Below are 13811 nucleotides of genomic sequence, written 5' to 3' on the forward strand. Positions count from 1 at the left end.
GTAATATCAAATGCATTGGAAAACTTTTTACAACTTACGTTACAGTGTATGGAGTTTTGGCTCAGAGGAAGACAATAAGTTTGAAGAGGATGGTAGGTGTACTTTCCTTTTCTTTTTTCTTTTCTCTCTCTTTGTCTCTCTCTTTTTTAGTGCTTACGCAGAAAAGGCAGAGTAGGCAGTAGTTAGTTATACTGGGAAGAGGACACTGATATAAAAGGTATATCTTAGATCAGAGAGGGCTCTTAATCTGGACTAATTAAGACTTACTGTGATCTTGGGCGAGTTATTTAAAACTTCCAGATCTCAGTATCCTCATTTGCGATATTGAGTTGGATTAGATGTGACTGCTAAAATCAGGACAGTAAATATATGAAACGTCATGAAATTCTGTAACTAAGCACTTTCTTTAAATTTTATTTTATTTATTTATTTATTTTAAAGCTCTATGTCCAACGTGGGGCTTGAACTCATGACCCTGAGATCAAAAGCTACATTAAGCACATTCCTTTTAAAAATACTGAATAATGAAAATTTTCTAGTAAAGTCAATATCAATATTTTTGAAACTTAACTTTGGGGCTATGGTGGATATTATAGGTTGGTTCCTTCACCCATTCAAACTCTTTTTATTCTGTGTTTCTCTGGTATAGAGGCTGGAAAAATACATACTACATAAATAAATAAATACAAAATAAAATTTGCTATCCCAGCTTCTCTTGCAGACAGAGTTGATGATGTCATAAAGCTGTGTTGAGTGAGAACTAAGTAGAAGAGTGTTTAGGGCTGCTGGGAAGTCTCTGTTTTTCTTGATAAATGTATTACCCTTTTTATATTCCCCCTTTTGTTGCCTTCTGGAAAGTAGATTTGATGGCTGGAACTACAACAGACATTTTGTGGCAATAAGGGAAAAGGCCCTGACAAATCACAAAACCTTGCCTCTCCATTCTTGAGCTACCAAACCAATAGCAGTAGGTTCCCATCTTCAGACTCCTTACAGTGTTAACAAATAAATAAATAAATAGAAAGGAATCTAAAATAAATTATCAAGGTATCGTAAAATTTGTATAGGTTTATTCTCATGGCAAACAACATTATGCAGATGGGTGAACACCCTAAGTACAAAAGGCAACATGAACTTTATGCTTTCACATCATAAGGTAACATTATGTTAGAGTTGAAATATAACTTAATGATTACTTCAAGCATACTGAAAATTAACCCACAAATAGTATTAATTTGTTCGTGTTCTTCCTCTAACTTAAATGGCACAAAACTTACATATGTTAAGAACTATTTTCTTTTTTTTTTAATGTTTATTTTTTAGAGAGAGAGGGAGACAGGGCATGAGCGGGGTAGGGGCAGAAAGAGAGGGAGACACAGAATCCGAAGCAGGCTCCAGGCTCTGAGCACAGAGTCCAACATGGGGCTTGAACCCACAAACGGTGAGTTCATGACCTGAGCCAACATCGGATGCTTAACTGACTGAGCCACCCAGATGCCCCAAAGAACTATTTTCTAATAAGGACTTCACCTAAAAATTTTATGTATAAATATATGCATATACCAAGAAACATACATCTAGATTTTGAAATCTTTTCTTTCAATGTAAGCTGATTGGCTATAGATTTGAAGTACCTTACTATGAAATACTTATAAAAATGGATATGGAAGCTCTTCTTTTAAAAGAAACTCACTGTGAAAGTATAAAAGCAAAGATTTTTCTTTGATTGTTTCCTAATTCAAAAACTTGGTTTGACAGTCTGCTAATGTGCGCACGATAACAGTGCTTCACATTTGCATCTGACTAATTGCAGTTCAGAGTATTTCATAAATGAGCAATGGGTTGTGATTAAACTTCACTATGACCCACACATTTTTGCATAAGAAAGGAATTATTAAAAATAGAGGCAGCATATTCATCCAGATTCCATTCAAAATTTAGCAATGGAAAGAAATCCTTAATGGGTCACATTACAACCTCTATTACTGCACAGACCTCTCCCTTCAATGGGGAGTTCCTGAACAGATGATGAGCAATACAATATCCATTGTTGCAGACCTAGAAGCGGACAAAATTAATTGAGAATGAAATAGTCACTTAAATCTCCTGAGGAAGTATTATCAGTAACCATGAGAAAAATTATTTTCAAAATGAAATGACTTCCAAGAAAAAATGATCTCAGTGAAAACTAGAACTTTTATGGAGAGGACTAATGCACTCAATGACTTTTATGGGTAACAAACAAAATGAAAGCCACATGATGGAAAGGTGCTATGGTGTGTATACAGACATTGGCCTTGCAGATTGGGTAGTTTCTAGGCTGTACCTGACACTAAATATATCCTCCTTTCTTATTATAGATGTATACGCAGATTCAGTTTTTAAATGTGCCTGAGGAACCCAAACTTCAGTATCACCTTGCATGGAACTATTTCTGGGAGTTCAGATATACAGATTGTGGAAGTGTTACCACTAAGTTTTAGGGCTGTGGAGCTCTTTGCTTTCACCTTTTCATATCTTGTAGTAAACAGGGAGAGAGCCAGGTTTGGTGGGGTATGAGGCTTATGCATATTTGGGGCCCTTTTAAGTAAAATAATACAAAATTATGAATATAGGGCCTTAGAAGGCACCTGTGCACATGAGAGTCCCTGGAGCTTAAGTTTTATTAGTTTCATGGTAAAACCCACCTCTGGTAGTCTATTCTTCTAGCTAAATTTCTTTATCCCTTCCCTCTAAATATATATCTTTACTTTTTAAAATGGCACCACCCTTTGGTGAGGATGTGGAGAAAGAGGAACCCTCTTGCACTGTTGGTGGGAATGCAAACTGGTGAAGCCGCTCTGGAAAACAGTATGGAGTTTCCACAAAAAGCTAAAAATAGAACTTCCTACAATCGAGCAATTGCACTACTAGGTATTTACCCAAAGAATGCAAAAATACTAATTCAAAGGGATTACATGCACCCCGATATATTTATTGTAGCATTATCTACAATAGCCAAATTATGAAAACAGCCCAAGTGTTCACCAACTGATGAATGGATAAAGAAGATGTGGTATATATATATATATATATATATATATATATATATATCACATTTTTGGTATATGGTTTTATATATACATATATATGTATATATATGTATATATGTATATGGTGGAATATTACTCGGCCATCAAAAATAATGAAGTCCTGCCATTTGCAATGCTTGGATGGAGCTAGAGAGTATTAAGCTAAGGGAAATAAATCAGTCAGAGGAAGATAAATAGCATATAATTTCACTCATATGTTCAATAAGAAACAAACGAGCGAAGGAAAAAAAAAAGAACCAAGAAACAGATTCTTACCTATACAGAACAAACTGATGGTTGCTAGAAGGGAAGTGGATGGGGTAATGGGTTAAACAGGTGATGGGGTTTAAGGAGTTCCCTTGTTTTCTTTTTTTTTAATTTTCCAATGTTTATTTTTCTTTTTCTATATATATATACACATATATATGTTTATACATATATGCATATATATATGTGTATATATACTATATATATAGTGGCAGCATATATATATATATGCATATATATGTGTGTATATATATATATGCATATATATGTGTATATATGTATACATATATATGCATATATATGTATATATATACACATATATATACACATATATATGCATATATGTATACATATATATGTATAGATATACATATATATATGTATGTATATATATATATATATAATTTATTGTCAAATTGGTTTCCATACAACACCCAGTGCTCAACCCAACAGGTGCCCTCCTCAATACCCATCACCCACTTTCCCCTTTCCCCCACCCCCCCATCAACCCTCAGTTTGTTCTTAGTATTTAAGAGTCTCTTATGGTTTGCTTCCTTCCCTGTCTGTAACTTTTTTTTCCCCTTTCCTCTCCCCCATCGTCTTCTGTTAAGTTTCTTAGGATCCACATAAGAGTGAAAACATATGGTATCTGTCTTTCTCTGCCTGACTTATTTCACTTAGCATAATACTCTCCAGTTCTATCCATGTTGCTATAAATGGCCAGATTTCATTGTTTCTCATTGCCAGGTAGTATTCCATTGTATATATAAACCACATCTTCTTTATTCATTTGTCAGTTGATGGACATTTAGGCTCTTTCCGTAATTTGGCTATTGTTGAAAGTACTGCTATAAACATTGGGTGCAAGTGCCCCTATGCATCAACAAGGAGTGCCCTTGTGATGAGTGCCCTTGTGATGAGCAGGGAGTGTCCTTGTGATCCTTGGAGAAAAATGTGTAAATGAATGCACAAGAATTCCAAATGAATAATGTAAATCAAATAAATATGTACATGCATAGAATATTAAAAGTTATTTAAGTCACTTTTATTGTTTATTTTTAAATATTTATTTATTTATTCATTTATTCATTCATTCATTTAAATGTTTATTTTTGAGAGAGACAGAGAGACAGAACACCAGCAGGGGAGGGGCAGAGAGAGAGAGGGAGACATTGAATGTGAAGCAGGCTCCAGGCTCTGAGCTGTCAACACAGAGCCGGAAGCGGGGCTGGGGAACTCACGAACTAGGTGATCATGACCTGAGCTGAAGTCAGATGCTCAGCTGACTGAGCAATCCAGGTGCCCCTAAATATTTTATTTATTTCCGAGAGAGACAGAGAGAGAGAGAGAGAGAGAGAGAGAGGGCGCAAGTACAAGTGGGGCAGGGGCAGAGAGAGAGGGGAACAGAGGATCCAAAGCAGATTCCCTGCTGACAACGGAGAGTCAGATGCAGGGCTGAAACTCAAAAACCAGGAGATTATGACCTGAGCCACAGTCAGATGCTTAACCAACTGAGCCACCCAGGAACCCCTAATTAAATTACTTGTATTTATTTTTATTTTTATTAAATTGTTTTAATGTTTATTTATTTTTGAGAGAAAGACAGCACAAACAGGGAAGGGGCAGAGAGAGAGGGAGACACAGAATCCGAAGCAGGCTCCAGGCTCTGAGCTGTCAGCACAGAGCCCGACCTGGTTTGAACTTGTGAACCATGAGATCAAGACCTGAGTTGAAGTCAGAGGAGTAACTGACTGAGGTACCCAGGCGCTCCTTAAATTACTTTTAAAGTATGGACTACGCATAGTGACTTACTTCCAAAGAATACAGTGCAGGAAGGGGAGAAAAAAATTTATGGTGGAGACATCTGACAAACACTATTTTAGCCAGGTCAGCATCAGCAGTGATAGATCATGTTGCTAGTATGTACCCTTGATATGATGTGCTAAAAATGGCATTTCACCTGTGTGATTTCCCTCCCAAAATCCATAATGCAAGTCTCAACATGAGAAAAACATCAGACAAATTCTACTAGAGGGCCATCCTGCAATAGAGCTCATCATCACTGCTCCAAATTGTCATGGTCACAACAGACAAGGGAAATCTGAGAAACTATCACAGCAAAGAACAGCCTAAGGAGACATAACCACTAAAGACAATGTGGGATCCCTACATGGGATCCTGAGATAGAAAAAGGACATTAGGTAAAAACTAAGGAAATGTGAAAAATTATGGACTCCACAGTTAATGATGTCTCAATATTAATTCACCATATGTAACAAATGTACAATACTAATGTAAGATGTTAATAATGGGAAATTATGTGTGTATGTGGGGGGATATATGGAAACTTCATAGAGCTTCTCAATTACTCTATAAATCTAAAACTGCTCTAAAAAATAGTCTTAAAAAACCTACAAAAACGTGAATAAAGTTATCTGTCCTCTGTGTTGAGGAGAGCCTAAAACCAGGAAAAAAAACAATGTAATACTGCATCATGAAGGCTAGGTTTGAACAGAAAGCTGTGGGAGTCCCATCAGGACTTCTAAAAGAAACTATAACCTTTCTTACAAAACGTTATCTTAAAATATTGGAATCTCCAGTAGCACCTAGCAAATGCCTTGCTTAAAGTTATCATGGAAATATCTAAGAGAATCATGAGCAATTCAGCTCCCTGTTGTCAAATGACTTAGATGTGGTAAAAATAAATAATTAGAGATGGTGAATGTCAGCTATGCCCTGTACCAACTCCCTAAAGGGCAAAAATGAATTTTGGTTCAAATTCTGCCATACATACTTTATTACACAAACATTTAGTGAAATCCCAGCATATTTGTCTTTTTTTTGTGCTTCAAAAGGTATCTTGTGTGTGTGTGTTTCAACAAACACTTTATGTGAAAGGTTTTCTTGAGAGACAAGACAGGGATAATTGCTTTCCTTTGAGTCAGTAGTAGCCAAACACAATCATCATCCAAAAAAAAAAAAAAAAAAAAAAAAGTCTGGCTACTAGACCATTTCAGAAAGGACTCTATCTTGGAAAGTAAAGGTTAAAGGTCACTAGATGTTTCTACCTGCTTATGCGTAGTCCATATGTGAATAAGAAGTTTCTCTGAAATATATTTTTAGTCAACAGTCAACACAATCCATTTCACTAATGAGATCCCATTATCGAGATTCATCCTGTTGATGCACAGAATCCCTAGTGTAGACAGAAAGTTGAGCAAGCTGTTAGCATTAGCAGCCTTAGGATAGTGGCTTTTTTATTTAAAGCTAGCTTACCACCCTTGTACTATGAATTCCTCATTAGAACTAAGTGAGGTTTAAATCTAACCACAACATGCCTTCATTTTACTATAAATGCTGAACTATTTTATTTTTTAAAGATAATATTTTCTCACTTCTTTAAAATTTTGTTTTAGAGAGACAGAGCGAGAGAGCGAGTAGGGGAGTGGGGGAGAGAGAGAGAGAGAGAGAGAGAGAGAGAGAGAGAGAGAATATTAAGCAGGTTCCACCTTAAGCCCAGAACCCCAGGGTGGGACTCCATCCTACTCATGACCTCAGTCAAATCAAGAGTCAGATGCTCTACTGACTCAGCCATCCAGGTGCCCCAAGGCTGAACTATTTTTTTTTAAATTTTTTTTAACATTTATTTATTTTTGAGACAGAGAGAGAGAGAGAGAGCATGAACAGGGGAGGGTCAGAGAAAGAGGGAGACGCAGGATCTGAAACAGGCTCCAGGCTCTGAGCTGTCACACAGAGCCCGACGCGGGGCTCAAACCCACGGACCGCGAGATCATGACCTGAGCCGAAGTCGGACGCTTAACCGACTGAGCCACCCAGGCGCCCCAAACTGAACTATTTTAAATTAGACACCGTACTGGTTTCTCTGAGTTATCCGGGTCTTTTTGCATTGACAGTTCAATTTTAATACTAGAATTTAAACTAAACCCAGCCACTGGCCACTAACTGAGACCTTGGCCAAATCACATCACGCCTCTGGATCTCTGTTCTCTTCTCTGAAAAGGAGGGCACTAGGTTAAGTGTCTCTTGTTCTTTACATCCGTTTAATCTATGAGCCAGTAGCGTTTTAGCTGACTTAGAGGAAAACAGAAATGTACATGCAGAGACACTAGCTTTGATTCGTTTGAGAGTCACTTTATATACACTACAATATTAGCCTCTTTGAAAGATTAAATGTTAGCATTAGATAAGTATGTGTAGGACTACAATTTTTGAAAACATCCTTCAGGTTTCTACTCCATATATAAAGGATTCTATAGGTGTAAGTGATACCAGAATAGACCAAGTTATAGCAGGAAAAAAAAAAAGAACCCAGCTCTGCAAAGTAAAAATATTAACCATTGAAGGGGATCACCTTGTCACTTCTCGGACCTACTAACTCTGCCTCCCCTCCCTCAAGGTTGGTCTGAGAACAGATGGTGCTCTCTGTTCAGCCTTAAAACGCCACAAACTAAATCATGTTTCCAATAGCAATCACCATTTCCTCCCATTTCCCATTCGTTTTTAACCTCCCCCCCCCCCCCAATGTAGCGTTTTCTCTTAAAATTTCCTTGAATGATTCTCTAAGCTGCAAGCGTCTGTGGGGACGCTCCAGGTACCGCCCCAAAACGCTCCCTTCTCTCAAAAAGAAGTGGCAGAGACGTGGACCCGCGGGGTCTGCGTGGCGCGCACCTGAGCGGCCGCGGCTCCCCGAGCTGGGGCGGGCACGGCGGCTGCCTGGCTCCTTCCCGCACCGTCCTGGGTCACGGCCCCGGGCAGCCTAGGGGCCCTGCGGGAGGAGCGCGGGTCGCCAGACCGTCACCTTGCGCCTCGCGTGGGCGTGTATCGCTTCGGAAACCCAAGTCTTCTCAGGCACCCGGTCCTTCCCAGGGGAGGAATCGCTGGTCCTCCACGCCGCCCTAGGCGGCTCTCTGGGTCCTGCTGCCTCCCCCGCGTCCTTCCCCGCGCCTCGGCCGCGCGCCCAGGTTTTCCCGCACTCCTTGTTCCCTCGCCCCGGCTCGCGGGTCCCGGGCCTGCGGGTCTCCAGCGCCTGGGCCCGCGGTCCCGCCGCCGGCCCTGCCTCCCTTCCCACCGGGCCCCGCCCAGCCTCGGCCGCGCAGGGGCTCGGGGCCTGGCCTCTCCATCTCCCTCCCACCTCCGCCCCCCCTCCTCCCAAAGAGTTGCTATTTTTAGTAAATCCTCCGCGCGCCTCCACCCGCTCAGCTCGCAGCTCGCTGCCGCGCGCACCGCCCTCCCGAGCTCCCCCCGCCCCCCGCGCGGCGGCCGCGGCGGCGGCGCGTCCCGCACATCGCGCAGCGCGCACCGAGCCGGCCCCGCCGCGCCCGCCACCCTCGCGGCGGTCTCCTTCTCAGGCGCCTGTCGCGGCCGGTAAGTGCCTGCTGGCGGAGCAGCGGCGGTCCCCGAGTCAACTTTCAATCCCCCCTTTGCTTCTGCCTCGCCATTCTCTTCTCCGCGAAAGATGGCTGTTTGGAGAAGGGGGAGAAGTTAGGGGGTCGCCGACGTGGGGCGAAGGAGGGCGCGACAGCCTCAGCAGGAGCGGGCGGAGGTGAGTGGCACCACAGCCCGGTCCCCGGCTGGTGCCGGGGGAAGCCCTGGGAATTGGGGGCCAAGCGTCCCCCGGATGTACCGCTGTATTGCCGGCTCGGATTCCCCAGGTTAACAGCATCCCAGTCCAGACCCCGGCACAGCTTGCCTTGCACCTCGAAACCCGGAGGCTGTGGTGGGTTGACGGGAACCTTTGTCGTAAGTTCAGCGCCAGGTGATCCTTTTTTCTGCTGGGCAAAAAGACATTGGCTACTCAAGCCCAGGCGAGGGGTCGGTGACATGACACCCCCCCCTTTCCTCCCCCAACACACACACCCAGTTTATGCTGGAGCCGAGTTATGAATGAAAAGTTTTGTACAGCCAACGTGTTGCTTGAAAGGAGCAATACTTAGTGGGGGCACCTTTGATGTTTCGTGGGGGGGACTTCAGTTCCGTGACTACACATCAGAATTCTGGGCTTTAAGAAAAGTTCCGGAGCCTGGGGGATGGCTAGTAGAAGGAGATTGATGAATCGTAAACTCACTAAGGTAAACCGGTTAATTAAATGCCTGGAGGGTGTCACGGTGGGGATAGGAAGGAGACGAGGCGACGGGGGAGGGCGGGGGGGCGTTCCCTGAGTGCCTAGCGGGCAGCGTTTGGCTTTGAAGGCATCTCCCACTTATCCGCAGTGAGAGGTGTCAGAGGCCTGTGCGTTCCTGTTGTGATGGAGGGGAACTGAGCTGCTCTCCAGATCCGAGGCGCGGTAGTCAGGAGAGGTGGCCTGCAGCCGGGAGCTGAGGACGCGGTTCAGGTGGTATGGAATTGGAAATTCTCCAGTGAGTCTCCCACGCTCTAGTTTCAGGAAGATCTCTCCAGTTTGTTTTCCCTGCCAGGAGGTGTGTATTATGTCCTAAAAGGAACTTTTAGGTTAAGTAACCATAGCATTTTGAAATCTATGAGAAATGGGCTATCTACATATGTGCCATTACACACATATTGTGCCTGTGTGTGTGTGTGTGTGCAAAATGTGGGAGTGAGGTAAGAAGGGCTTAAAAAGTTGAACTTCAACTGGAAAAGGAAGTGAAGAGTATTATTCTCCCCAAAGGTTATAACAATGCTAATGCAACTAAATAATCTTGGCTTGTTGAGATTTCTCATAAAGGGTAGGATTTAGGAATTAAAGGTATTTAAAGTACAGTCCATGTTTTCAAATCTTGCAAGCATCCTTGAAAGCTAGGATAAGGGAGTAACTACATAGAGAAGTCATATTAAAGAAAAAAATTAAATTATTTGCAAAGAAAACAATTTGACATTTGAAAAGGTCTGGATGTTATTTTCTGATGTGCTGCAAATCTTTTAAATCCTGTAATTAATAACAGCACAGAATAAGTTGCAGTTAGTAAATGAGGACAATTAAAATATCATGCTTGGAAAAGATATCTTTTGAACTACTCTGTGGTACTTTGAATGTTTATTATGGAAATTATTGTGACTGAAAACTTGTTTAATATATTTGCTTTTTGCCACAAATAATTAGTTCTCCTTTTCCTTTTAAACCACTATTCCAGTTTGCACAAATTTAATTACCCAAAGACCAAATCACTGATGTGCCTTCTGGAAAGCATTTACGTTTAAGCTACTTAATAAGAATATTGTATTTCCAGGAGGACGAATAATTTAGTTAGTTTTAAAACTTTTTTTTGTAATTTATTTTCATCCATTTTGTTTGAGTGGGGCACATCTCAAGAAGAGAGCATTTTCTTGGAATATGTCATTTTCCATGTGGGGAAAGAGTGAATGTTTTCATAGATGTTTCAGTCACAAACAGGTGCAAGTAGAGTTGGAATCTTGAGTCTGACCTTTGATATTAAGCTACCAGCTAGAGAGAGAGATGCTTTCCCAGCTCTCTTCCTGAATTGAACGTCTCCATTCAGAATGGACATAGGTGCACATAGGACATAGGATTGTGCAGAAGGAATTAAGTATTTTAAATTAAGTACCAGTTTATGGTTAGGAAGGAATGATTTTTTTTTCTTTCTTTCTTTTTCTTTTTTTTTCTTAAACCTCAGTCTTCCTGTTTCTCTCTGCAATTCAGCCTGTTGGGCCCGCCTTCATTGGGAAGTCAGACCAAACACTCTGGCTAGAAAGAGTTTGACATATTAAACTGACATCCTTTAAAAATAAAGATGGCCCTTCTGAAATTAAACAGGTAATTTTATACACTGTAACAGGCTTTTATGATTGAGTGTTTTATGACCATTACGGTGCCCATTAATATGGTAGACAGTTGCTTTATGAAGTTACTGCCACGAATATAAATAATTACTTATTATAGGTATTTGGGGTATATTTAGACAATATTTGGGTTTTTAGGAATTTTAAATGATAAAGCCAACTGACCATATAAGTTGTCTAATTAACTAGTTCTAGTGATACACATAGTTCGGATTTGTATTAATATCAACATCTAAGGATGTTTTAGGGTTGTATAGCTGTCATTTCTTTTCATTAGAATTGCTTCTATCTTGAATTTGTTTAAATATTACAACATATTATACTGCAATTTACACCTGCTCAGTGGGGAAGGTGTAGGTTATTCTTAAATAGAGATATGGAGAAATAGCTAACAAGGAGACTCAGTTGAGAAACATATGGACATCATAAAATCCTTCTGTATGTAGCATCTGTACCTTCTCATTAGTGAAATATTGTAGTTATGGACATTTTTTATTACGTTCAAATGTGGCTTTTTATTTTTGCTTCAATGGGTTTTTTGTTTTAGAATGTAATTATATTAATGTTTAAATTGGCAGGGACTTTTATTGTTTGAAGTCCTTTCCTTTCAATAAAGATGTCATACTTAATTTTTACTGCATACATCCGCAGAAATGTACAATTGTTTCCTATCTTATTATTATAATGCTTACCTTTCTCAGATAGTCTTCAAAACATTTGAGAGGCAGGTAGGAAGACATATTGTTCTCATTTTCAGAAGAAGGTAGCAGGTACACTGTTAGATCCAAGGTCACACAGTAGTGAATTACTGTGAAGCTGAGGGTGACATCTGTATTTCCTGTGTTCTGTTCACAATAGCATGCTGCTCCCATGGCCACGTTAAATGATATTTTCATAAATTTATACATTCCTGGATTTCAAAGTGCTTAGCTTTGTAGATATGCTGATCAGATTTTATATCTATCAGTATAGTCATAAGGGAATGAGCCTTACTGTTGTCTACTGATGGGGAGAACCGCAACCCCAGTAGTTAGTGCTAAAACAAACACACACCTCTGAGGGTTATTCATTCCTGCAGTCAGTCCATGTGCCACGCTTTTCTCTGTCCCCATTGGCCTGGCCTTATCAATTATATACCATCCTTTCATGTGCCACACTTTTCTCTGTCCCCACTGGCCTGGCCTTATCAATTATATACCATCCTTTTAATGGTCAAAGCTGCTTTGAATTTTATCAGCATGGTCATCAGGCTTGAAGATCATCAGGCTCACTGATGAGAGAATCAGAATGTGATTTTTGAGAAGATAGAATATTGACAGAGGACAGTAATGGACCGTCCACTCCAGAGCCAGCCAGTATCGATTAGAGATCATGTTTTTCTGGGTGTTAGGACACCTGTCTTCTCTTATTAGCTCTGCTTCTTTGGCTGAACTTACAAAATCAAAGTGAACAGAGGGTTTATGCAATTACCTGGTTGTTTCTGTTCATGTAGACAGTTTCTCTTCGTATCTAGCTAAATCAGATTTAAAAACAAAAACAAAAAACAAAAAAAAAGGATAGCAACTTGTTCTTCTGTGGAGAAGGTATTCATGACATTTTTTTTTTCATTTTTCCAAATTCCCTCTTCTTCAAATCTCACTAGACTTTTTCAGGGTAATTGCCCACATGATTTGTAACAGCCAAGACTTATGATATTGTATTGTTAGATTAAAAAGTGGAATACATTATCCAGGATACAGAAGAAAGCATTGTAATTTCATAGACAATAGCAATATGTAATGTTTGGCAAGCTTCGTGTATTTGACGAAAATACTTTCAGGCATTTTATTTATTTAAAAAAATTGTTTTAATTGTTTATTTCTGAGAGAGAGAGAGAGAGAGAGAGGGAAAGAGAGAGAGAGAGAAAGAGGGAGAAAACGAGCAGGGAGGGGCAGAGAGAGGGAGACACAGAATCTGAAGCAGGCTCCAGGCTCCGAGCTGTCAGCACAGAGCCTGATGTGGGGCACAGACTCACGAGATGTGAAATCATGACCTAAGCTGAAGTCATATGCTCAGCCAACTGAGCCACCCAGGCACCCCAGCATTTTCTAATGAGGAGAGGGTATTAGGAACTCTCTACTTCTCTCTACTAATAAATAAAATTAGGTTTATTTATTTACTGTCTTTCTCTAAATGTTTGGTTTATAGGAATTCATCAAAATGTTTTAAGTGTGAAATTTGGAAAAAAAAAATTATTCAAGTGTGGTTTGCCCTTTACTATAGGTTATTCTGTTTAGAGCCTCAAAGAGAGGAAAGCAACCCATATTTAATATTCTTTGCTAACTAGGGAGAGTATAGCATGCTGCTGGTGAAATTGAGAAGAGTTGGGATTGCTGGAAATGGTACTTTCTTCCCATTTCTACAGAATATATAAGGAGATTAGTGTGGAGTAGTCTAGTTTGCATGGAACTGTGATGAGTGGAATTTGACTTGGCCAGTGAAGGAAGGATAAAATTTGGTTCACTCAAATATCACTCAAGATATTTGGCAGCAAGTCACTGAAACTAACTTTAGTTAATTTAAGAATTAAATAAATGTATTACAAGATATCGACTCTGTTTTCTGTTGCTTTGGACACATTGCCACAAATTTAGCGGCTTGAAACAGCAAATGTTTATTATCTCAGTTTCATTGCTGTACATGGCCCAATTGCATCCT

At 40.3% G+C, this 13811-nt stretch overlaps 1 protein-coding gene across 8 annotated transcripts in view; it reads left to right on the forward strand.

Annotated features, from left to right (window-relative positions):
• Window positions 1-8642: 8642 nt before the first annotated feature.
• HDAC9 (histone deacetylase 9) overlaps window positions 8643-13811 on the forward strand; it is a 939997-nt gene continuing 934828 nt past the window's right edge. For 7 of the 8 annotated variants that reach the window (XM_043589049.1, XM_043589043.1, XM_043589047.1 and 4 more), the window contains exon 1: window positions 8643-8723. The gene's annotated coding sequence lies outside the window, so the exon portion shown is untranslated. The remainder of the gene's footprint in view (window positions 8724-13811) is intronic. The other variant, XM_043589045.1, reaches the window with a different exon arrangement.

The sequence above is a fragment of the Prionailurus bengalensis genome, chromosome A2 (genome assembly GCF_016509475.1).
Source record: "Prionailurus bengalensis isolate Pbe53 chromosome A2, Fcat_Pben_1.1_paternal_pri, whole genome shotgun sequence".
Classification (NCBI taxonomy): Eukaryota; Metazoa; Chordata; class Mammalia; order Carnivora; family Felidae; genus Prionailurus; species Prionailurus bengalensis.